At 39.9% G+C, this 24179-nt stretch overlaps 1 long non-coding RNA gene across 4 annotated transcripts in view; it reads left to right on the top strand.

Annotated features, from left to right (window-relative positions):
- The window catches only part of LOC115658770, a 40451-nt gene extending 23010 nt beyond the window's left edge, over positions 1-17441 (top strand). The window contains exons 3-6 of one of the 4 annotated variants that reach the window (XR_004002382.1): positions 1606-1688; positions 5293-6729; positions 7197-7328; positions 9098-17440. This is a non-coding gene — a long non-coding RNA (uncharacterized LOC115658770). Of the gene's footprint in view, positions 1-1605; positions 1689-5292; positions 7329-9097 lie in introns of all 4 variants that reach the window. The other 3 variants (XR_004002384.1, XR_004002381.1, XR_004002383.1) reach the window with 3 other exon arrangements.
- The last annotated feature ends 6738 nt before the right edge of the window (positions 17442-24179 follow it).

A 24179-nucleotide genomic window follows, 5' to 3' on the forward strand; every position in this document is an offset into this window, starting at 1 on the left:
AGCTGACACAAAAGACTAGGGGTGGAAGAAATGGGACTCAAACTACCTTTTTCTCCTCTGCTCATCTGCCTTTAGTGTGAACCCAGTGAGACTGAGGCAGAAGTTGGTCTATTGACTGGATATAAGTTTGGTCTTGTAAGGTACAGTATGAACCAAATAGTTCCTGCAAAAATTAGCATGCTGTGCAGGCTACATCTAACAAATAGGTTTAATGTTAGAGAGGAGCAAGACATTTCAGATAAAATAAGGCTCCACCTGAACCTCCACCTGTTTCTCAAACTAAACTCAATCTGTTCCTTTTCTATCCATTTTCTGGATGAAGAAAGCAATGTAGTGGTGTTGCACCATAATGAATCCAGCTTCAAAACTGAAAAGTGCAATGGGCACGTGCTCAATACACTGAAAAATAAACAAATACCAGTAAATGGAAAGTGAGTGGCCCATATTTTACACTGAATGTTAATGAATGTGCATGTGCATGGAAGACTACTGTGGTCAGAGACTTCTGGAATAAAACTGAAATAAGTCATTGGATAAAATAAAATGTTCTCAGTGACAATCTTAGGGGAACATGCTCCTACCTAAAAATAACATTGGAATTACACACAGAAACCCTCCCTGGGATCTGGCAAGCACTTCTAAGTGGGTTGTGCAGTCTGCTCGGTTCTTACAGTAACTGTGCATGTTAAGTAAACACACAGCAGTCACAGAATGTCAGCACAAACAATGGACTGATTAACAGCATAAAAGTATGTGAAATAATTTAAACTTTATATATTCCACTTTATATAGATTAACGGGCTTCTCCTCCGCCACAGGCTGAGTTGTACATGGGCATGGTTTGAAAGACAGGGTGGGAGAATGAGAATTGAAACACAGGGCTACCTGTGACTAGCTCCCTAGAGGATGCTGGTATTGCTGTGTGATAGCTATAGATGCATTAACATTTGTTGTGTTTTCTGACAATGTGATGTCACCTCATTCAACGAGTGTTGGCAAGGACCAGAACCTTGGCTGGTGTAAACTGATATAGCTCCAATGGAGCTGTGTTTGTTTGGACCAAGTAAGGATCTGGTCCTGCTTTTGCTTCTTTTACTCTGTCAGAACACTGCACTGCAATTGGTGGAATAACAACGGCAGGATTGGGCCATGAATGAGAGGCTGAGTTAGAAAGCAAATGAATTCCTGCCAAAAAGTTCAGCAATATTTCAGAAGTATGTAAAGTGTCTGCTCTGAAAAGTGTCAAGTCGCATTTGTGACCAATTATCCAAGATGAAGAGGGGCAGAATTATGTTTACACATACTAATCTGCAGACAAAGTTTGAAAATTACAGTGCATGAACTTGTATCCTTTTTTCCCCCAATCCTGGCACTTATGCATGTGCACATTTCCTTATGATTAACAGGAAAACATTGTTACAAACGTGCTCACATGCATGCACATGCAGAGAAAAGAAGAGTAAAGGAAACTGCCATGTAGCAGCAAAATAATTAAATATTTCATGATACCAAAAAGATCATGGATCATTGTATGAGTAAAATAGCTTTATCAGCTGGGCTGAAAAATTATGCCTAATGTGTCTGGATTTGTTTTTTTCCCCCCAGCTGTGAAGCCCTGGGAAATAATACACATAAAAGAATTTCAGAAATGAAAGCTGTCTCTGCCATCTTTTGTTTAATTAACACAGGTATACCAATTTAACCCCATTTATCATGATATTACAGATGAAACAGTAACTAACAGATGAGACTGTTACCATTAGGGCTGCAAAGCATGGTTCGAAACTAATCATGGTGACTATTGCATTGTGGGCAAGATCAGTCTTGTTGACTTTTTGGCCATTCACAGGTTTGAGTGAGTTTGTGATTCAAATTTAGGTTTGGTTTATTTTTCAATCGATAAAGGTTTATTGGGTCTTATCCCACCCCTCCAAACTTAACCCTAAGAATGGCAAGAGCTTTGAAAACTATCCATCTTTCTTTCTAACAGGTTCCTGATGTTAAGGGCCTGACCTTAAAAAGAGTGGTGCACAGGTCAGGCTACAAGGGAGGATATGGGAGTAAGCTACCCCTGACCTGCAACCCTACCAAAAGCAGCTATTTTAATAGCCCATGCAGTGTTTTCCTGATCAGCACCTGAAGAGATGCCTTTCAGCTAATTCCCAACATATTAACTCTATGGGCACGGAATGATATACTGTATCAGTATGTATATTTAATTTCCAGCATGGCTGGAAATACTTGATACCGTAAGAGCTAAAGTTGCCTTTTAAAGCACCCAAATAAAAGTTCACAGACGCTGCATCTCTTCAGCTCCCACTGACTTCTCTGACATTTTTGGGTGCTCTGCACATATGAAAACCAAGCCACTTACATCTAGGTGTCTAAATATAGATTTAGGAGCCTAATATCAGCCAGCCAGGTTGGAAAACTTCTGATTTTAAATTCCCGATTAAGGGAAAAGGAGCAGCATGGTTTGCAGGTGTGCAAGCTTCTTTGTCCATGTGCCTCAAATCTTGACCTAAAGAGACACATCACTGTGGATGTCTTCATGGCTCACTCATGTCCTTAACCTCTCTCCTAAGAAAGTCAAAAATGGGTGATCATTAGTACCAACTGTGTACTTTTTATGGTGAAGTTGGCACTTGTCTATCAGTAAACAGACAGAGATGGCCTAACTCATTTCGCACTGGTCACCAAACAGCCTCTGGATAGTAATGGCTTTCGGACCCTTACCAGCTGTGCTGGATTTGAACTCCTGAGCTAGAGATGAAAGGCAATATATTGTGTTACAAAGCCCTTGGGCCATCCAGTCCCCTGAACAGACACTTCATTAAGATAAATAAGCAAACACTTCCCGCCAGTGGTAAGCAAGGAGTTAAAAAAAAAAGAGGAAACATCTGCAATTGTGAATGCTTATTTGTAGCAGCTGCCTTAAAGCAGCACTGAAGCTGGCTGCAGCAATGCTGCAGTGGCTGCTTTAGAATGCTTAAAAGGCAGCATGATTTTCCGAGAATTCAAAAACACCAGCAACATCCATTACATTACCTTCGGCGTTCCCTTCTCGGCACCCTTCTGTTCCCACACATCTCCTCGACGAGGCATATCTGTAAAGCATGCAAACGTTAAGAGGGCAGCTAACTAGTGAATTATAAGTAGCTAGGTGTTTTAACAGCATCAAAGGAACCTTGCACCGTGTGCCATCCCCATTTTCCAGGATGAGATGAGCAATGTGCTGTTGCATTACAACACATGGCCTTATGCCTGAAAAACAGTTGCAATAAGTGCTCCAGTTCCCAAACAAGCTCAACGTTTTATAGGGAGGAGAGGCAAGACTATGTAAGATGTTCTCAAAATGTTATCTATTATTCTTCTACTTATGTCTGATGAGACTGTGCTTGGGGCATAGTCTGAGTGATGGGTGCAATGAGAAGATGGATCTAAGTCATTTTTACCTTCCCTCAGAGCATCTCAAGGTCAGTTTAGACTGCAGTAATTTAAAGCAGCCTCAGAGATACTCTAAAACAGTGTTTCCCAAACTTGGGACTCCGCTTGCGTAGGGAAAGCCCCTGTCGGTCCAGGCCAGTTTGTTTACCTGCCGCATCCGCAAGTTTGGATGATTGCGGCTCCTACTGGCTGCGGTTCGCTGCTCCAGGCCAATGGGAGCTGCTGGAAGCGGTGTGGGCCAAGGGATGTACTGGTCACCGCTTCCCGCAGCTCCTATTGGCCTGGAGTGGTGAACTGCGGCCAGTGGGAGCCACAATCAGCCAGGCCTGCGGACACGGCAGGTAAAGAAACCGGCCCGGCCTGCCAGGAGCTTTCTGAACACAAGCAGTGTCCCAAGTTTTGGAAACACTGCTCTAAAGTACACCAGAAACAACATCTTTCTAGGGCAGGGGACTGGATTCGATGACCTCTCAAGGTCCATTCCAGCCCTAGAATCTATGAATCTGTGAATAGGGGTCACTGTGCTAGGCAGGATTACTGAAGCACAATGTGCTCCCTCAGTCCCTACCATGTACAGGACACCAACATACATGGCACCTGTAGGACAAGGAGTAATTGGCTTCATCTGCAGCATGAGAGATTTAGGTTAGATATTAGGAAAAATGTTTATAAAGATAGTTTAGTACTGAAAAGGATTAGCAAGGGAGATTATGTAATACCCATCATTGGAGGTATTTAAGAACAGGCTAGACAAACACCTGTCACGGATGATCTAGGTATACTTGGTCCTGCTGTAGCAAGAGGGATAACCTCTCTAGGTCACTTCCAGCCCTATATTTTGATGATTCTATGACAGACATTGTGAACACAGGGCTCTGCCAGCTATATGATGCCCAAGGATTCCCCCTGTGCAAAGAGAATCCCCAGCTGTCCATTCCCTGAGCAGCACAAGGCACTTTTGGGGGATGAGGGAGACTGACAATTTCTTTAAGACATTGTTTTGTTCTTGTTGTCAAACCTTTAGGAAAGAAAAACACCACAAATTGCCAGTGTGCAGTTCTCTTATTTGTATGTTATGTGTTTAATGCAATACAGTCTGGAAAGTACCAGCTGTCGGGGAGGAGGAGCAATCTTTCATCCCACCTTCCACTGAAAGGGAGAGAAGTAGAGATACAATGGAAATGCGTACGTTTTTGATGTGTGTGTCCATGTTGTATACACCCGTGCCTATGCCTGAGTCACTTAACAACAAAAGACTTGCAGTCAAAAATACACCTTGAAATGCTGATATCATCCTTGTCTAGATGTTCACAATCAGGCATTGTCACAAGGGCTCAAGGGATAACACAACAAAAATCCAGATAAGATATCCATAGAAACGGAAGATGTTGGGTGGACAATAAACAGCATTCAAAGTTCCTTTACTTTACCAAGGAAGAAGGTGGGGGATAAGACAACAGCAACATAAATGCTTTGTGATATATTAGAGAGGCAATGAGAAATCCACGTAAGGTTTGTATTGTTATATTGAAGAGAATCCACCTCTGTTGCTTGAAGGTACTGAGAATTGGAAAAGGATGGGCCTAACCAGGAGACAGCCGATAACTTTCCTACAATCTCACAAGCCAGCACCAATCCAAATGAATTGGAATTGGTCTGGCTTGACCAAACCTGTATTCTCAGACTCAGTCAGAAAGACTCCCCATCACTTTTTCTCTTTGCTGTTTCTGACTGAGAGACATGAGACTCTCTTTGATGTTTGCATTTGGTCTTTGCATGATACTTTTATAACACTGTGATAGAAACAGCTTTTGAATCATAAATACTCTTGCTTTCCATTTGCAGGCAGTAAGGTACAAGTTCTTGTTGCCCAATCCCCACCTTCAGCCAAGGGACAGGTATGAGTAATCCATTGAAGGAAGAAAATTAAAGACTAGAAGGTAAGCAAGGACTGAAGTAAAATAGGCATATTCACGTGACAGGAACTGATTCATTTTTATACCAAAAGAAGGTTTCCGATGGGAGTTCTCACTGGCTTGGAATTATCGCAATGGCCGAGGCTTGATTCACTGCAAAGACAAGTACATAATTTATTCACTGTTTAGTATTATTATTATTTCACTATGGGATCAAGTAGGAAAAAAAAGTTGGGTTCTCAAGGAGAAAGCCCCAGATTTAGACACAATTAGAGCAAGAGTAAAATTTCAGGGCAAGTGGATTCAGGTTCAAGTTGGATTTTCCCCAGTGCAAAAGTTTATCTTTAATCCCCAGCCCAGTTACAAAGCTTTACTTGACCATTTCTTGTTCTATTCAGTAAAACGTATATTGTTACCATAGCAACAGCTGCATCATTTATACATCAAATTATTTTATCAGTTTGGCCCCTTGAGATATAGCATTTCACTTGTAAGGGATCCTATAATACACATTAGTTATGCTACCTCTTCCTTCTGATGGGCTGAGTAATTTTTTACGCTATTCATATTTTACAGTGCATTGAAACATTTCCTTGCATTTTATTTGAATATCTTAGGATGTTGCAAGGCAATAATACAAAGATGCAAAAATAGTTCTTGGCATGTAATATGGACACGACTTACATGCATTGCAATCTTTCCTTCGGCAGCTGTCATTCCAGTCTAGATTGTGAGAGCCTCCCTCACCGCAGTCTCAGACCTTTGCTGGCCCATCAAAATCAAGAAGCAAAAAATGGCATAACTAATGTGTACTATAGAAATCAATGGAACTGCTTGGGAGCACAATTCTACTCAATGTGAGTTAAGGTTGCACAATTTAGGCCTCTAGTAAGTGTTACTACTATTGCTACTTTGAACAAACTTTATTAAGTAGTTTTGACTTATTTAAATGCATTCTTTGAAATGGCAATACTATTAATATAATTCTTTCTTTCTTTGACTATGTGATTTGTCCTATCCTAGGTATCATGAAGGGTTACTCTTGTCCCAGCTAGCATTCATTCAGATACTCAGCTAAATCTTCCAATGGAGATCCTCAGATTTCACTTTATGTGTCTGCAGGTAATACACGGAGGGCTTCCGAGATAATGACAAGGTTGTATGTAGGTAGAGATAGCAACAAAGCTAGATTTATGCATCAAGACTCAAAGCCTTTCTAACTTCTGGATGGTTTGATGCATTCACTGAAGTCTGGCCAACATGACCTGAGGGTATTTGCATTGTTGAGAAGCTTCCAAACATTCTGCTTCCCTTTCTTCCTCTCTGTTTTCAACAAGTCCTGGAACTATCTTTGAAGACATTTAAGGTAAGAAAGGGAGCATTAATTTTTGTTGTGGGCAAGTAGTTAATTTATTTAGTTATATCTAGGATCTAGTAGCACTGGAGCACAAAACACAGTAATGTTGCAAAGAGATTTCTGTAGGAACTCTGCCTCTTCCTCAGGAAGCTTTGCCCCTGTCTCTTTCTCTTTTTCTTTCATTTTTGCTGTTCTCATTCCTTGTCTTTGGTTATTGCTACAAAGCTTTTGTAAAACCTGAGTATGGTGAATGGTTTGTTTGGATTCAGTCCTATCCCTTCCAGTACTTTTGTTCCACAGTTGAGGACACAGAAACCAAGAATGCCTTAGCTCTGGCTCCTGTGAGTTTTGTCTAGCCGCCTGCAGGTGCATCGTCCCAGAGAAACACAGCTGTTGCTAGAGGACACTCTCTGATGTAGCTGGGCCTCAGCCCATTTATGTCATATGATATTGTTTCTCTGTCTTTTCCTGCTCAGAAGGAAAGCTGCTGCATTCTGGAGAAGTGAGTTTAGTAACTTTCATCTTCAACTCTGGATACTGAGAACTGCTAAGGCCCAGCCTAAAAATGATGGACACACAGATCATTGTGGCCAGATCCTCATCTAAGAGTAAGTAGTGTAGTTTCCTGTCAAACTATCGGAGGAGGAAATAATTTCTTGCCACTGTTGCTGCCTTGATATCCAGGATCAGTGGTGAGTCCAACAAGACCCCAAGGCTTTGTGACTGATATTGAAGTTGAATGAAAAACAAATGCAGGGTTTAGTTAGTAAATTCCTTCACACACTAAGGGTTTGTACTGCCTAAAACCACACGGAACTCACCTGTCTCCAGATTTCATCACAAACCTCAAACTCAGTGTAGATTCACTGAAATATTCACTGATGTTCATAAATCTTTGAAATGAACCTAAGCCGAACCATCACCCATGATAGATTCTTATATTTTTGACATTAAGATCAGGTAAAATACACAGCAGATTTTAGAATGAGTTAGACTCTGATATAGAGTCCCTTCTAAATATGAAACTTGGAGTAAAATGGGGAAGAGTGTGATCCTCATGCATTGAAACCAAAGATAATGTATTCCAGAAATTTGAAGGCCAGAAGACCCCATTATGATCATATAGTCTGAACTCTTGCATATCTTGGAACACAGAAATACACCCAGTAATTTCTGCATCAAGCACATAACTTCTGGTGGAGTTGTTAGCTCACCTCTTTTAAATAGATATTTACTCTTGAGTCATAGATCCCTGTGAACATCAAGTTTCACATTTTTCCAGGTTCAAGTAAGTGTGTTTGGGGGCTAATCTTAGAGATTTAAATGTCAATGTGGAAAATCTGTCCTTGCATGTGGCAGATATAAGTATGCAACTGAGGAGAAAGCCAACAGTAGATTGAGACAGAGAAAGTTTTATGGTATCCTCAGCAAAATGTCTCGCATTTGTATCCAGGACTTTTACGGGGATTCTTTTTATTGTTGTTCTTTTGTAGCCACTATTTGGTTTATCCATAGGCTCAGTTAACTGGCGCAGATTGCAGTGGGAAAGACTTTAGGGGCAGATCCTTCACTGGGGATGATTAGGCTGGTGGGCACCTGTGACTACTGAGACCACTGTTTTGGCTAATTTGTGCACACACACCTGTCCCATAGAAGTGAATGTTACTTATGCGCTTAAGTCATTCAGGTGTTTATGGAAATTATAATCTTAGAAACCTAAATGTGGATTTAGGAGAGACTAACTTTAGGCTCCTATTTTTGACAATTTTGGGTTGCGTGTTTTCTGGGGCAAGGACTGTCTTATTTTTTGGTACAGTGCCTATGCCAGTAGGCACTGATCCCTGAATAGGGTCCTTAGGCATTAGTGCAATAGAAATAGTAAATAATAATGGAGCTAATTGGCAGAGCTTTGTTAACTTCGGATGCCAATTCACACTAGTTGAGATTCTGGCCCTGTGTTTTTATTCGTCTTCTGGCATGATGGTCTCACTAAAATTTGTAGACGTGAAGTACAGGAATGAAATGTGACTTGGGAGATAGTGTTGCCTTGTGGACAGAGCACTGCAGTGGGATTCAGCAGGTCTGATGTCTATTCCTGGCTTTGCCACTTGTGTGTTGGCTGACATTAGACCGGTCACTTTAAATCTCTCTATGCCTCAGTTTCCACATCTGTAAAGTGGGGATAAATGATACTTACCTCTTTGGTAAAGGGTTTTGAGATCGACTGATGAAAAGTGTTATAAAAGAGGTCGATTTTATTATTGCAGTCCTTAGAGCATGAAGAGGAAGGGCTTCTGATGAAGATGATGCATTTAAACAATGGGGTTATACATGCGTGTGTGTACACAGACATGGATCTCTATGCTTTTGTTTCCAGAGACTGGAGTTCAGGTTTGCTTTGTGGAGACCAGAGAAGAAGTAACCAAAAGAAAGGAAAAGAAACACTGGAGAATAAAAGTACATTTGAAATGGAAGAAATCTACATTTCAATGAAAATACTTTTAAGCCATTTCAGATGACTGAGTGAAATAATTACAAAGTTTGGAAATAGAGAACAGTAGCTTTGATATCTTTTTCTTCTGTGAAGCAATTAAAATAAGCAATTTTTCAGATACTAAGCAGAAAATTGCTAATGGCTGAACCCAAAAGCTTTCATTTCGTTCTTGGGGTCTTTTTTCTTCTAAAAAAAGACCAAAATATATTAAGGTGGTTTTCTAGATAGATAAATGCATAAAGCAGTTGTTAGTTGGATGTCATAAAAACTACAGCAGCACAGAATAGCCGAGATTAAGAGTCAGTTTTAAATCATGCAACAGTCCAGTTAATATCAATGTATAATTAAGAAAAGCATAAGAAGTCTCTAATGGTGATTTGATGGAAAAAAACTCTAATAGGGTTTCTTTTGGAATTTTCCATTTCAATCACTCTTGTCGAAATTTAATGGATTTCCTACCCTGTCCTTGGCATTCGTGGGAATTATCCAAAAGTTAAAATCAAGCCCTAAAATGGAACACAGGTAGACAAATTAGCCCATCTGGAGAGCAGTCTTTATAGAATGACAATGTGAGCTCATGCTGAAAATTTAGTACAAATGTCTCAAATCTGGTGTGAAAACCCTATTTGCCATATAATCTTAAGCAGTGTAATACTAAGCCATTTCCTTACCTTTCTAATCCTGCTGAAATTCCGAACAATTCAGAAATACTAAACTATGGGCTATTAAACATAACTAATTAGTCTATTTACATGGTAAGGTTTTCTCCAGTCATGCATATTAGTAGTACATTGAGGTGGGTTCTTCCACTGCTGACAGAGAGATTTAGAGTACACAGTTCCCCATTAATGTCATGGAGTTTCATGAATCTCCCACTCGTCACAGGATAACTAGATCCCTTGGCTCACCCATGTCCTAGATCCCTTGAATGAAACTAAAGGGGTGGCACCTGCCGTACCATAGAAATCATCACGGAAGTGTGGCCAACTACCCCTATAGAACAGATGCTGCTTTCATGGCTGTGCCTTGAATGTCTAGGGTGCACTGAAGTTGTAAAATTAACAACAGTGTGTAGCTATCTTAGCATGTATGCAACCGCTTAGCAAAGAGGGAAGAAGGACTGGCATTGGATTAAAGCACAATATATTTGTTGCCATCACTTTGTTGTTGGCCCAATGAAAGCTGAGGGAATTATCTCCAGAATCCAGGAAGACTGCAAACTGAAAATAACCTAGTACCTCAGAAGCAGGCATAGCAGAGAGTGATTTTATACTTCATTAGAACATATTAGACTACAATACACCGACCAGAGTAAAACAAGGTCCATTTTTCCATCTGTCTATATATTCCTTTCCAATACTAAATCTGTCTGGAGACCTTTCAAAATTATATTATTAAACACTGCCCCTTTCCTTAGCAAAAAAAAAAAAAAGCTGAAAAGAATGGAGATAAACCAGGAGTAACATACAACAGTGAAAATTCTACAGTCTGATTCACCATTACTACTTGAGTCATCATGGTCCAAATTCACCCGTGGTGTAATCCCATTGATAAATCAGGGATGAATATGGGCCTATTATTTTAAAGTGTGGTGGAGAGGCCATTGTGATAAACTGAGGTTCTTTTAATTAATACTCCTCTGGCAGAAATAGAAGGGAGCTATTGGCAGGGCATCCTCAACAATGAATCACATTTCCCCCCACTTTAGACAACCAGTGGGCCCAACCTATGCTGAAAATCTGATCTTTTCTTCTAAGCTGCATGTGAACAGGTAGGTGTGTTGGGTAAAGATCCTTTTAAATGGTTGCTCAAGACAGAACATTGGTGATTCTCAGCTCAGCTTTCAATGTATTCATGCAATTCTTTGAAACAAAGTCAGTTAACTGAGTCTTTTCTAGCAACTGTTCATAACAGAGGTAAGCTATACTGATAAAACGTGAAAAAAGGGCTTCCAAACTTGTCCGACACACATGGCAGATAGACCCCAAATGGGTGAGGAAACTTTCTCCACTCCTACATAAAAGCCATTCATCTTTAGAGCTCACTATAATTGTTTTCCAGACCTCTCACATGGAACTCAAATGAGAAGATTGAAATAAACCAATGTATCAGTTACTTGAGTCTAACATATACGTAGAAAAGACAGCATTTCCTTTACTAAAGTCCATTGCAATTGAAATTGCTCGAAGATGAGTAGGTGGACCAGGGGATAGATAATGGGATACAGATCTTCTTATTTCTAGGTCTCTAATCAAGTGCAGCTAGACAGTGATGCAAAAAGTAATTATCTATCTGATGAAAGAGAGAGGTAACGCTGTGGGATATATGGGTATATGCCTTTGGATGCGAAATCTGAGAGTTGAATGGAAATATCTGTCAGACCTGCAAGGCCTAGTTTGGGTATAAGAGGGAAGAAAAAACATTTTAACATTAGGTAAATTCAGTGCTATGAAAGATCCTAGGGACAATGAGAGTGAAGTCCTCTATCTTATGATAAACTGTTCAGATCTGTCCTATCTGACTGCCTCCTGCTGTCATCCTCCCATTATCACTCCCCTTTGTTCCCTCCTCATCTCTTCCCTTTATCTATATTGTCCTGGCCTCTTCTACTCCCATGCCTACAATTCCTTTTAGCATCATATACCCTCCCACACTCAAGTATATACAATATTTTTTGCAACACTCATCTCTATTTCCATCTTTGTATATACGTATATGCAGTAGACTGCAAAAGGCAGTGAAGAATCAGACCCAACATATATCTATGCATTTGTCTCTTGACATACATACATACATATATACATATGTTGTGGAACCTATATATATATTCATCTTGAAGGTTCCACAACGTATGTATATATGTAATGAACCTTCAAGATGAATGTAACAACGACTAAATATCTGTGCTCACCATATGCCCAGCTCATCATTTGTTTTTGCCTCTCATTGCACCATTTGTCTGTATTTCAGACTCCTCAGGGCAAGGACCATCTCTTATAATGTGTTGATATAGCACTTAGCACAATGGGGTCCTGGTCCATGAAATGGGACTCCGATCGTAACTGGGGGCTTTGAGTGCCCTCATAATAGAAATAAATAATATGACTGGTAAAGGGGATCTCTCAGTTTTCTTTGGTGGGAGAGCCTTTAGACTGGTGTTTGTGTAATTGGAAAGTTGAATAAAAACATCAATACACTGTACTTTTTTAAAAAGCACATGTTAAAATTTTGGGAGGCACCTGCTAAATTGAAAACCAAAATAAATAAAAACTGAATACCTACAGAATAAGATCAGCAATATAATCATCCAGCTTCACACCACAAATGCACCCCTATATTGTCCTGGAGTAACCAATTTAAGGGATGAAGGTAAAATTCCATTTCCATATCCAGGGAGATCTTATCCCCATCATCCAAATTGTCACCCTGGCTGGTTCTCTTGGCGGAGATGTTAGGTTCACCTACATCACTTTACTTTCTAGAAAAAGGATAGAATAGCCCTACCAGTTCCAGCTTCCACCTGGGAATACTCCTATGCAACTTCTACTCCATAGTCCCAGGCCGGCTGGAGTGATTGCCACCACATGATCACTGTACAGCTGGCAGGAAGAGATGAAACTGCTCATTTCCATCTGTGACATTTCTCAGCCAGGAAGAAAGCTACAAGGCATCAAACTGTAGGCTGAGAGGCATCAGTGCGGCCACCTGTTAGAGATACTGATAAAGAAAAAACTTGGTAAAATATAGAGCTGTGAAGAACTGCTAGGAATAAAACAAACTGATAAAGAGGAAGTGATGGTGCCTTCTTACCACCAACCACCATTTACAGCTCCCATCAGAGGTCAGAACCCAGGAGGACAGAAACAAATACAAGCCTTTATGTAAAACAGATTACAAGAGACACATTGGAGGTGTGGATAGCACAGATCAGCTGCTACAGGCATAGGACACAATATCTTGTACTGTTAAAAATGTTGGGGAAAATGGAAGTCCATATGGCCCAATTAGCGATGCACAATGCTTTTGCTATAAACCAGAAAATAGCACCTGAAAGGCTGTTGTCATTTCTGGACTTGCAAACATATGTCATTTGCAGCCTTATATTTGTAAGTGCAGGCCTCCCTGACTTTGAGGGGGAAAGTCACAGAACACTGAGTTTGCTACAAGGAAATCACATTTCCCTCCACATAATGTAGTAAATAGCAAGAGTCTGCCAAACTTATCAGATTCAAAGAGAAGAGGCAAAAATTCTTAGTTGATATAAGTCATCATAACTCTATTGACTCGGGGCAGGGGTGAAAGAACAATTTCCAGCAGCTGAGGATTTGCCCCTGGAACTTAGACTAGCGTTCTGGGGAGTTTCATGAAATTGACTCAAACATTTGCCAATATAGGTCAAATTTGAATAGGTGCCCAGTTTTTCTCCTAGCAACATATTTGCCAGAGGAAATGAGACTCCAGGAGGTAAGTTCTTCTTTTAATGTGCACATGTAACTTACAGGAATGGGAAATGTATCAAGTGGAGAATCTATTCCTTGGGTACTTATTTCTTCCAGATTAAAGCAGAATTGTGGCTAATAAATTGTTGAGGTGTGAAGTGCATTTGCACCTCTCACAAGATGTAGCTGGTCCAAATGCCAGGGTATCACTTTTCCTTTTAATGTTCAATAAATTTTTCACAGGCCTGGCGTTAGCTATAGGTATGAAATGCAAATTTGTTTCAGTTTTCTTGCTGCCTGAATGGAAGTGAAGTAAGCATATAAAGGGCCTGATTTTCAGCCCTGATGTCATTGCATGTGTGTGTGTGTGTGTGTGTGTGTCCATCTGCTCACCTATGTTGTCCACACAGAATCGCATATATGTGTGCAAGTCTCCAATGTGTTTATACTTGAAGCTAGATGACTGGGCATCCAGCCACATGTCTATAAAATTGTGGAATTTGTGTTCATGCACAGATGTGCACCAATGCCATGCCAGGTCTCAGACCAGAGCACTCAGAATTCTGACACTTGCAGAGGAAGCTGATGGTTCAAGCAATATTCAGGTCATTCTATGGTGCTGATGATTCTCACAAATCATGATACACTTGAGACACAGCATGATTAGTACTCAGGGCACAAGACTGGGACTTGGGATACGTGGATGCTATTCCCAGCTCTGCCACTGCCCTGCTGTATGCCCAGGGTAAGTCACTTCATATCTCTGTGCCTCTGATTCTCCTCCTACCCTTTGCATGTCTTATCTATTGAGGGTGAGATTTTCAAAGGTACCTGAGCGAGTTAAGAGTCAGTGCAGCTTGTGCTCCTAATTCATTCAAGCACTTTTCCCCCACTCTTTGTGGGTTACATCTATTTAGATGGCAAGTTCCTTAGTACAAGGACGTGTTTGACTTTGTACAATGCCCAACACAATGACCATTCTGAGATGGGACCTCTAGGTGCTAGTGTAATACAAATAATACATATATTGTTTTTTAAAAAAAATAGTTTATATTCGGGTAGAATTTTATGACATATGAACATCAACCATAATGACAGCTAAGGAATTTAATTCTTCCTGCCTATATGCAGTACTTTATTATTCCATAACATGGACTGTTTTGCCAGTATTTATTTTGGTGGTGTGTGTACACTACAATTTTAAAAAGGGTTAAGATGTCTCATATTATAACATAATAATGGAGTTACACATTCAAATTCCTTACATTTTAAAAAACATACAGTAGGAAGAGCTACCCTGAAAAGGTCACTGATTGATCTAATTTGTTAACCTGACTCTAGAAGTTGCCAATACTTGTGCCTCATTACTGGTAACACCTAGATTAATGGAAGCAACAAAGAGTCCTGTGGCACCTTATAGACTAACAGATGTATTGGAGCATAAGCTTTCGTGGGTGAATACCCACTTCATCAGTTTAAGGTCTGAAGAGACTATCAGCTCATCTAATGTGACATGTATAACACAGATCAGAGAATTGCATCACGACTGGAGCATATCCTTCCAGCAAAACATCCAATTTTGATTTGAAGACTTCATAAGATGGAGAATCCACCACTTCCCTTGGTAGTTTTTTCCCTCACTGGTAAAAATTTGTGCCTTATTTCTAATATGCATTTGTCTGGATATAATTCTAGCCATTGGTTCTTATTATGATTGTCTCCACTAGATTAAACACCCCTTAATACCCAGTATTTTCTCCCTGAGAAGGCATGTAAAGCTTTCACACTACATAATATAGGAGGACGAATTATGCAATTCTACTGCATCGAGGAACACATTTAGTGCTAACCCAATGCTGGAACAATGTATGCTCCAAATGATGGGATTTGATATCCATGTAATTTTTCAATCTATACAGTGATATAGTACTGATATAAATACGTAACCTTTCCTTGAACACCTCTAAACTACTATTCTCTTCAATAGTCTCCCACCAGAGTGAATCCCATAGGTTGTTCGCATCTGATATGGCTTTTTAAACTATTCTTGTCTATCCCTTTTATATATATGCTCTTATAATTTCTCAGGTTTCCAGCTGTTCTGAACTTGTAGGATATTTTGAAGCGATGTATCAAATCAGCGTTCACCATTACCATGCTACATTGCTCTATTAACTCTCTTCTTTGTTCAGGACTAAATCATTTTAGGCTTCTTAATTTCTATACACATAGAATATCAACCCCCCAGCCAAAAAGCCACAAAGCTCTTTCCTATATTGTATATGTTGTTTTGGATAAAATGATCAAAACCAAAAGAGTATTTGAAGTGCACATTCCGATCAAAATGTTTGGGCCAAGTCAGTGGAACTATGCTGATTTACTCCTTCTGATGATCAGGTCCCAAAATGCCATCAATTTTTTTGGTATTGTTCAAATATCCCAAAGCAACTTCCTTTCCACCCTTTTTAACTGAGACTTTCTGTTGCTTTTCTTGAGACCGAAGAGGAATGTCCATCCAGTATGTTTACCGTTAACACTAATAGTGACTTTAATTAAATTTATTTGAAGATAAATATTCTGATATATCCTAAAGTTTTCAGCTTGAGATGACGCAGTTTTGTTTGAATGTAATTCAGATCTAGTATCATATGTGGTGAGTTCATTCCAGACAAATGGTTAAAAAAATCCAGTGTGTCAGAACTTCAGGCATTGTACACTGGGGAAAGTTACTGGCAGAATGCATACTTTGGAGCATTTTTCCATTATCACATGGGATTCTTAGCCCTGAGATTGTTCTGCTTGAAACACGCATCTCCTTGGAGAATCTGATAAAGATACTGCGTAATAGAGAGATCAGATTTCCAGTACTCTTAGGAATGACTTTCACAAGGGTAGGAAGAAACATATTTCCCATTTTGGGAAATAGAAGAAGCCACTCTCAACAGAAAGAAAAGTTTAAGATTGCAAAAGAAACATCAGGGCTGGAATGTTATGGGAGTTATATACCTCTGTAGCAATCAGTGTGGTTTGTACAGGATATCAGTGTAAGTGGCTATTGAATTAAGAGGCGTCCTTCCTCTGTAATTTACACTACAAATTCAGTGTAAAAAATTCCGATGTTTCATCAGACTAATTCCATTACCTTACTGAGTGACAGAAATTGCATTTGTTTTCTTTAGGCTCTAAAATACAGACATAATAAACCAACAGAAAGAAAAGGGCGGGGGGGATGGGAGAGTGATCCTGATTTTTTTCAGGGATGAGAGAACCCAGAATATTTGGGTTAGGAAATAAGCTGAATATTTAAGAAAGCCAAACTTTTTGAAGTCTGTGTTCTGGTTAGACTTCTGTTTGCAGTTCTGCATTGTATAATTAAAAGAAACATACAGAGAACTCACATGAATTTTAGCTTCTGCCAAAAGATGCATTGTTCATGGTTGTTCTACTAATTTTTGCTTTAACCCATAAAATACTAATATTTTCCAGTCTGACAGACAAACTAATGCTTAGGAAAGGTGTGTGTTTGTGGGTGTACATACATGCATTATGTCTGCCACATCTATCCCCAGTGAGACAATATGAGTAGTTGCTCAGATCTGGTCATTCTTTGAAGACATGCGTTAAAATCATCACACTTATATAGTACTCAGGTTACTAAAGCATTGAGAAAGAGTAGATTTTTCTATGCAATTGTTATTTAATATCTGTCTGAAGTATTTGAATCTCATTGAAAATGAAATGTATCCCAAATAAACTGTTTTCATTTGTATCTAAACGTTCTTCATATCCATTTAAGTCACTGTCCTTTGTCCATACCAAGAGTGGTTTTTCATGATGAAATACAAGTTTAAGGTTGATCATCCACTGAAGAAAATGAAACACACATCTCAGTCTCTCTCTTTTTCCTGGTTGTGATGCTTTGGGGTTCAACCCAGATCAGCATGGGGATCTGTCACTCTGGGTACCTTACATCCTATACTGCAGGGCTCAAGGGCCTGACACCAACAGCCAGGATACAAGCATGCAGGTCATTTCTTGCTTTCACCACCTGGCTACTTTTTTTAAGGGTGACCCCAACACCTTCCCCATCCCAAATTTCCCCCAAATTGTCTGCCAATGTGAAAATCTGCTGAGGTTCCAAAAACTGTAAGTTACTGTGTGACCTTTCTCAGCCTTGGCAAATGAGAACTTTGCTACTGCTAAGCTGTGTGGTAATTTCCTGATGCATCAGCTTGTCTGCCTTGTCAGCAAACTCTCCAGGACTCTGCCAGTCCACACCTTACCTTGTAGGTAACAAATAGTGAACCCCAACTCCTGAGTTCCCCCAAGACGTCTCCCTGAAGTCCTCTCCTGGAACACTCACTGAAGTTCTGAAGTTTATTTTTCCTTTAAAGAGACAATACACAGCAGCTCATTAATTTAATTGGGGTTTGACAAACACTCTTATTTCAATCACAACATTTAATTGATTTGTAGTAAAAGCAAAACAAGTGCATTTAGGAAGGAATAAAGATAGAAAGGGTTACAAGGCAATACAAGTAAAAATATGCTTCTAAGACTGAAACTTAATTGCAGCAAGTTACAGTCTGTGCCTGAGCAGGTTTCTCACCTCAACAGTTTCCAGAGACTTCAACTCTTGGATGACGGATCCAATGTTCTGTGATTTCAAAAGCTCTGTGCCCTTTAATCCCCCAAGTGACAGACAACTCAAATGTCTTCCTCCTCCCCTTTATCACCCCAAAATTCATTGTCTCTGTTTCAAAAGCCAGGAAGACTTCCTGCTGTTCTTCCCTTCCTGTGACTTTCCCATCCCTCTGCTGATTTGTATGTAAATGGGGCTTCCATTGTTTTGCTTCTATAATGCACAGTTTACATTGAAGACAGGTAGACAGCTGCTTTCTCTCTTGTCTGGCACAAAACCTGTTTCTCCCTGTGTTTGGCCACAGACTTTAAAGTATAATGTCAGTTAGTATCCATAAGTCCTCACCTAGTGTTAATACATACATTTCACAATGACGTTAATCACCAGTGTGTCATAGGCTTTCATAAAAGACCTTACTTTATTCACTTGTATAATTCAGTAATATTGTAAAGTATCGGGGGTAGCCATGTTAGTCTGTATCCACAAAAAAAAAATGAAGAGTCCAGTGGCACCTTAAAGACTAACAGATTTATTGGGGCTTTTGTGGGTAAACCCCCCATTTTTTCAGATGCAGTAATATTGTATACAAACAGATGATTCAATTGTTTATCTTCTGATGGTCAGACCCCCTGTCTTTAGAGCCTAGCAAACCTTTGAAATGTATTCTTTGAGAAGTAAGCCCAGACCAAGATTCTCTTTCTGAGAGATGCCATGCTATCTTCTCCCCTGCTTTTTGGTTTGTTTACCATGTATTCAGATGTACCTTCATTGTCTCTTTCTGACGATTAGGCTGGTCAGACAAACAAATACACATTCCTTTGTCTAAGGCCGATTGTGCTTATGCATTGCTTGCCAAACACTTTTTAAGAACATAGTTCTAGTACATAATTCTTCGTGGCCACTCCATAAATACATATTACACGAGAATATTAATGATCAGTGCATTATTAGTTTTACAGTGATGTATTACATGACATCTTTTGGGTATACATCATGACAACCATGCGTTAGGTGTAATGAGTATGACATGCTTGACAAGTGTTGTTGACACAGTAGAGAACCACCCATGGGCCTCTGAGTCACTTTGGTCACTATCTTTTAATTACTAGCAAACATAATTTAGTGAAATGGTGTAAATTGTCACAGCACCATTGTGATGCTAATTTCCATTATTTGAGGCCCTATCACTTGATCATTAAAACAAGAAAAAGGATCATATAAATGTAAGATTTTTAATCTTAATTGGATATAGAATATTTTTTCTGTCTCTAACAGATATCTTTGATCAAACTGCTATTTTAAATACAAATAATATGGTTGTTTTCTGGCACATGTTTCTTCTGCATAATATTGATTTACTGACCATGTAAAGACATCATGTCTAATCTTCTGAGTTAACCTGAAAATTTAAGGCACAATCCATGCCCACTGAAATCAGTGGTAGGCTTTCTATCAATTTCAGTAACAGTTGGGTCAGGCCAATAGTTCTGTTGTATATACAGGCATTTTAAAGAATATGAAATTAAAAATATCCCAGTAGAATAACAGTGTACCTTTCATTCAATGCATTACATGCTTGTTAAAATCCATTTTCAGTGGTTTCTTATCCAAAGCCCATTGAAGTCAATAGCAGTTTTTCCATTGATTCCAGTAGGCTTTGGATCATGCCATCTATCTTTTGTGACCTACTATGTTGTGTTAGTCAGAGTTTCTTAATCACTTGGAGGAGCCATTTACGTCTTTGTATTTGAATAAAGAACTTCATGAACCACCTTTCTCAAGAGGACTAGCTGCTGAGACTTAGTTTTAAGTCATTTTTATAGGAACAGCAATGGGGGTTAATGCCCAATAGAAACAAAGTCAGCTAAAGAGCTAAAATATGCAGCCTATGTTTTATTAGCAACATTGACCCAGAAATGAGAAATGAATTATGGAATGTTTGCTAATGAGTCATTAATTTCTTTATAATTGTTTCCACATTTGGGAGAGCTCTCTTTCTAAAGCATCTAGAGAACCACTGTTGTCATAGGGAGTTTGGATGAGGACCATAATATCTGATATGTCCTATAACAACTCCATGTATTATAAGGGATTCTTTTTGTTTATTGAGTTACATTTATGGGCTTATTTTATGGTTCATTTAATCCCCCCCCCCCCAAGCTATTGTCTCCTCCTCCACTACTCTTTAAGGTAAAATACTTAAGAAATGAACAAGGAATCTCTATCTACAACAGATCAGAAAGCAAACTAACCAAAATATAGTCAGAAATGTTAAGTAAGGTCTATTTTAGATCCTTACTCAGGTCTCAGAGAATTGCAAACACTAGTAAACTGTATATCTGTGTAGCTGCATAGCTTTCATGGAATCAGCAATCCGTAACATAGTCAGTGTTATTTAAATACAAATTAAATAAAACTTTAAAAAAATTGCTCCCATTATAGTGATCTGTTAATGTTTTAAGCCTTTAACGCTTATGGGGCATGACTCTAATTGCATGATTCTGCCACTGGTAGATCTCAAAGAGCTTCTTGATCTTCAGGATATTCACATCTTTGGGACTATTTTTCAGGAAAGGTTTATTTCAACCATGAGAAAAGTTGGCAGCAACAGTTGGGTTTTGACTGTTTATTTTTAACATTCCTGATAAAACCAGAACAAAACAAATCATATTTTTTATCTGACTTGAAAACCAAAAAGTAAAACATATTGCTATGTGGAAGACTTATTCATTTCTCTGATCAGGGACTCTTTGCAAAAAATAGGCTTAGTGTTGACATTCTGAATGACAGCATGAAGGAAACAAGAGAATGAAGCTATCTATGATAGTGGTTTTCAACCTTTTTTCATTTAGAGACCTCTGAAAAATTTCAAATGGAGGTGCCAGACCCCTTTGGAAATCTTGGACGAAGTCTGCAGATCTCCTGTGGTCCACGGACCATAGATTGAAACCCATTGATCTATGATATTTCTTACTGGGGTGGTATTTCCAGGTGGTCCGAGTTTCCTTCCCTAGTGTTGACCCACATGTACTGCATAGTGTCCGTGGTATGTGAAATGGGCCACTTATTTTTTTTGCACTTGCATGGTGCATTACATTTGCCCACGTCAAGAAATAAGAACACCGTAGATCGTGCATTACATTTGCCCATGTCAAGAAATAAGAACACCGTAGATCGTGCATTACATTTGCCCATGTCAAGAAATAAGAACACCGTAGATCAGGTACCAGGATTTTATATCAGTTTGGATTAAAAAGCAAAGGGGAATAAGGGTGAGCATAATGGAATTTTAGACCAGGTGGGCAAGGCAAAGAGATCTGCAATAGCAATATGATTAAAACAGCAGGTACTTTGTATAAGGCAATGTTTATGTTCAACTGCATAGAGTGTAAAGTATATGCCCCACTGCACACACAGAACCAGGCATAGCAGCAGTAGTTAGAACCCCAAGACTTATCACCTGGCACAATCCCACTGTAGTGAATGTAAGAACTTCTCAGTCTGACCTGTGCACAGCTTGCACACAAGTTACATGGTTGCAGGTGACCACATCCTCCCCCTCCTCTGCCAACTGATGTCACAATGTCAGCAGTGATGACAGAACAGTAGAAAACAAAAAAGGAGCAACAGTGGATGCAAAAACAGTTTGCTCTTTGTGCCTTTACAGTAGCTGTTTCTCTGCCTTGTGGGTAATGGAGGCTCTTGTCTTGGTAGCACATGAGAGAAAGTGAGTTTCATCTCCACTTGCAGCCTTCTGGCCAATGATATGTTCCCACTCATCATTGGAACCTTTCTGCCCTTTATCTTTAACATCACTCATGGACCCCCGGTTCACCTGACTCAAAACAACCTTGACAAATTGGAGAATTGTCAACAAGTCAACAAGATGAAATTCAAGAAAGACAAATGCAAAGAACTTCACCTGCAAAGTAAAAATCAAATGTGTAACTACACAATGGGGAATAGTTGGTTAGGTGATAGTACTAGTGAAAAGGATCTGTGTGTGTGGGGGGGGTAATAGTGGATCAGAAATTGAACAGGAGTCAACAATGTGATGCAATTGTGAAAAAGGCAAATAACATTCTGAGGTACGTTAACAGGAGTGTCATATGAAAGACACTGGAGGTAACTGTCTAGCTCTACTCAGCACTGGTTAAATCTTAGCTGGAATACTGTGTCTAGTTCTGGGTGCATAATCCAGGAAAAATATGGATAAAGTGGAGCAAGCCCAGAGGAAAACAACAAAAATGATAAAAGGCTTAGAAAACTTGGCCTATGAGGAAAGGTTAAAAAGACTGGGCCTGTTTTCTTTTAGAGAAAACACGACTGAGGGAGGACCCGATGACAGTCTTCAACTATGTTAAGGGCTGTTATAGAGGATGGTGGTCAATTGTTCTCTATGTCCACTAGAGCAGTGGTTCTCAAACTAGGGCAGCCGTTTGTTCAGGGAAAGCCCCTGGTTGGCTGGGCCGGTTTGTTTACCTGCTGCATGCGCAGGTTCAGTCGATCGCAGCTCCCAGAGGCCACAGTTCACCACTCCAGGCCAATGGGAGCTGCGGGAAGTGGAGGCCAGTACGTCCCTCGGCTTGTGCCGCTTCCTGCAGCTCCCATTGGCCTGGAGCGGCGAACTGTGGCCACTGGGAGCTGCAATCAGCCAAACCTGCAGACGCGGCAGATAAACAAACCGGATCAGCTTGCCAGGGGCTTTCCCTGAACAAGCGGAGGCCCTAGTTTGAGAACCACAGCACTAGAGGTAGGACAAGAATAATGGGCTTAATCTGAAGCAAGGGAGATTTAGAAGAGTTATTAGGGAAAATGTTCCCACTAGTAGGTCAGTTAAATTCTAGAATAGACTTCCAAGGCAGGTTGTCGGCTACCCGTCATTGGAGGTTTTTAAGAACAGATTGGACAAACACCTGTCAGGGATGGTCTACATTCACATAGTCCTGCCTCAGTGCAGGGTCTGAACTTGCTGGTCTCTTGAGGACTCTTTGAGCCCTACATTTATCTGATTCTATGATTTCCAAATGAAGTTACACATCAAAGGAATTCTCCTCTCCAAATTCAGCACCTTCCTCTGTAGTTATTCTGTCCTATACTTTGTTTCTGACAAATACCTACATGACTGTCTTGTTCAAATGATAAATTACCCTTACATGTATGGGCAGCAGTTCTCTGAAGTATGAAGGTAGAACTGTCTATCTGTGAGATTCTCAGTATTGAACAAATTATACTTTGGCTGTGCCTCCTGACTCTTCACTGCCATGTCTGATTATTGACCTTGATAATTGGTGCCTCTTCTAGAGAAATAATATTATTTTCTTTGCTGAACATATATCCACCTCTCCTGGGTTTCTTTCTTTCTTTTGTGATGAATGTCTTTGATGCTATGACAAAACAAAAGAAAGTCCTCCGGGAAAGATCAGAGATGTATTCTCCTTGTAACATGGTATAGTACTAATAAAAGTGAAGCTTATTAAGAATTTCACACTCTGGAAAAGAAACAGTTCTCATGCTATGCAAGGCCTGATGCAAAAGCCACTTGGAGACGATGCCAAGGCTGTTGTTGACTTCAATGAGCTTTAGATCATCCCTCTTTGAGTACTGGCCTCATAAGTACTCCGCTCACACGAGTGCAGACCTCAGGAACATAAAATACTAAGGGTATATCTACACTACCCACTGGATCAGCATGCAGCGATCCATCTAGTGGAGATGGATTTCTCACTTTAGTCTAGACATGATAAATTGACCCCCGAGTGCTCTCCCATCAACTCTTGTACTCCACGGCCGCGAGAGGTGCAGGTAGAGTCGACGGGGGACCGATAGCAGTCTACTCGCCACAGTGAAGACACCACAGTAAGTTGATCTAAGTACGTTGACT

The sequence above is a fragment of the Gopherus evgoodei genome, chromosome 10, assembly GCF_007399415.2.
Source record: "Gopherus evgoodei ecotype Sinaloan lineage chromosome 10, rGopEvg1_v1.p, whole genome shotgun sequence".
NCBI classification, from domain to species: Eukaryota; Metazoa; Chordata; order Testudines; family Testudinidae; genus Gopherus; species Gopherus evgoodei.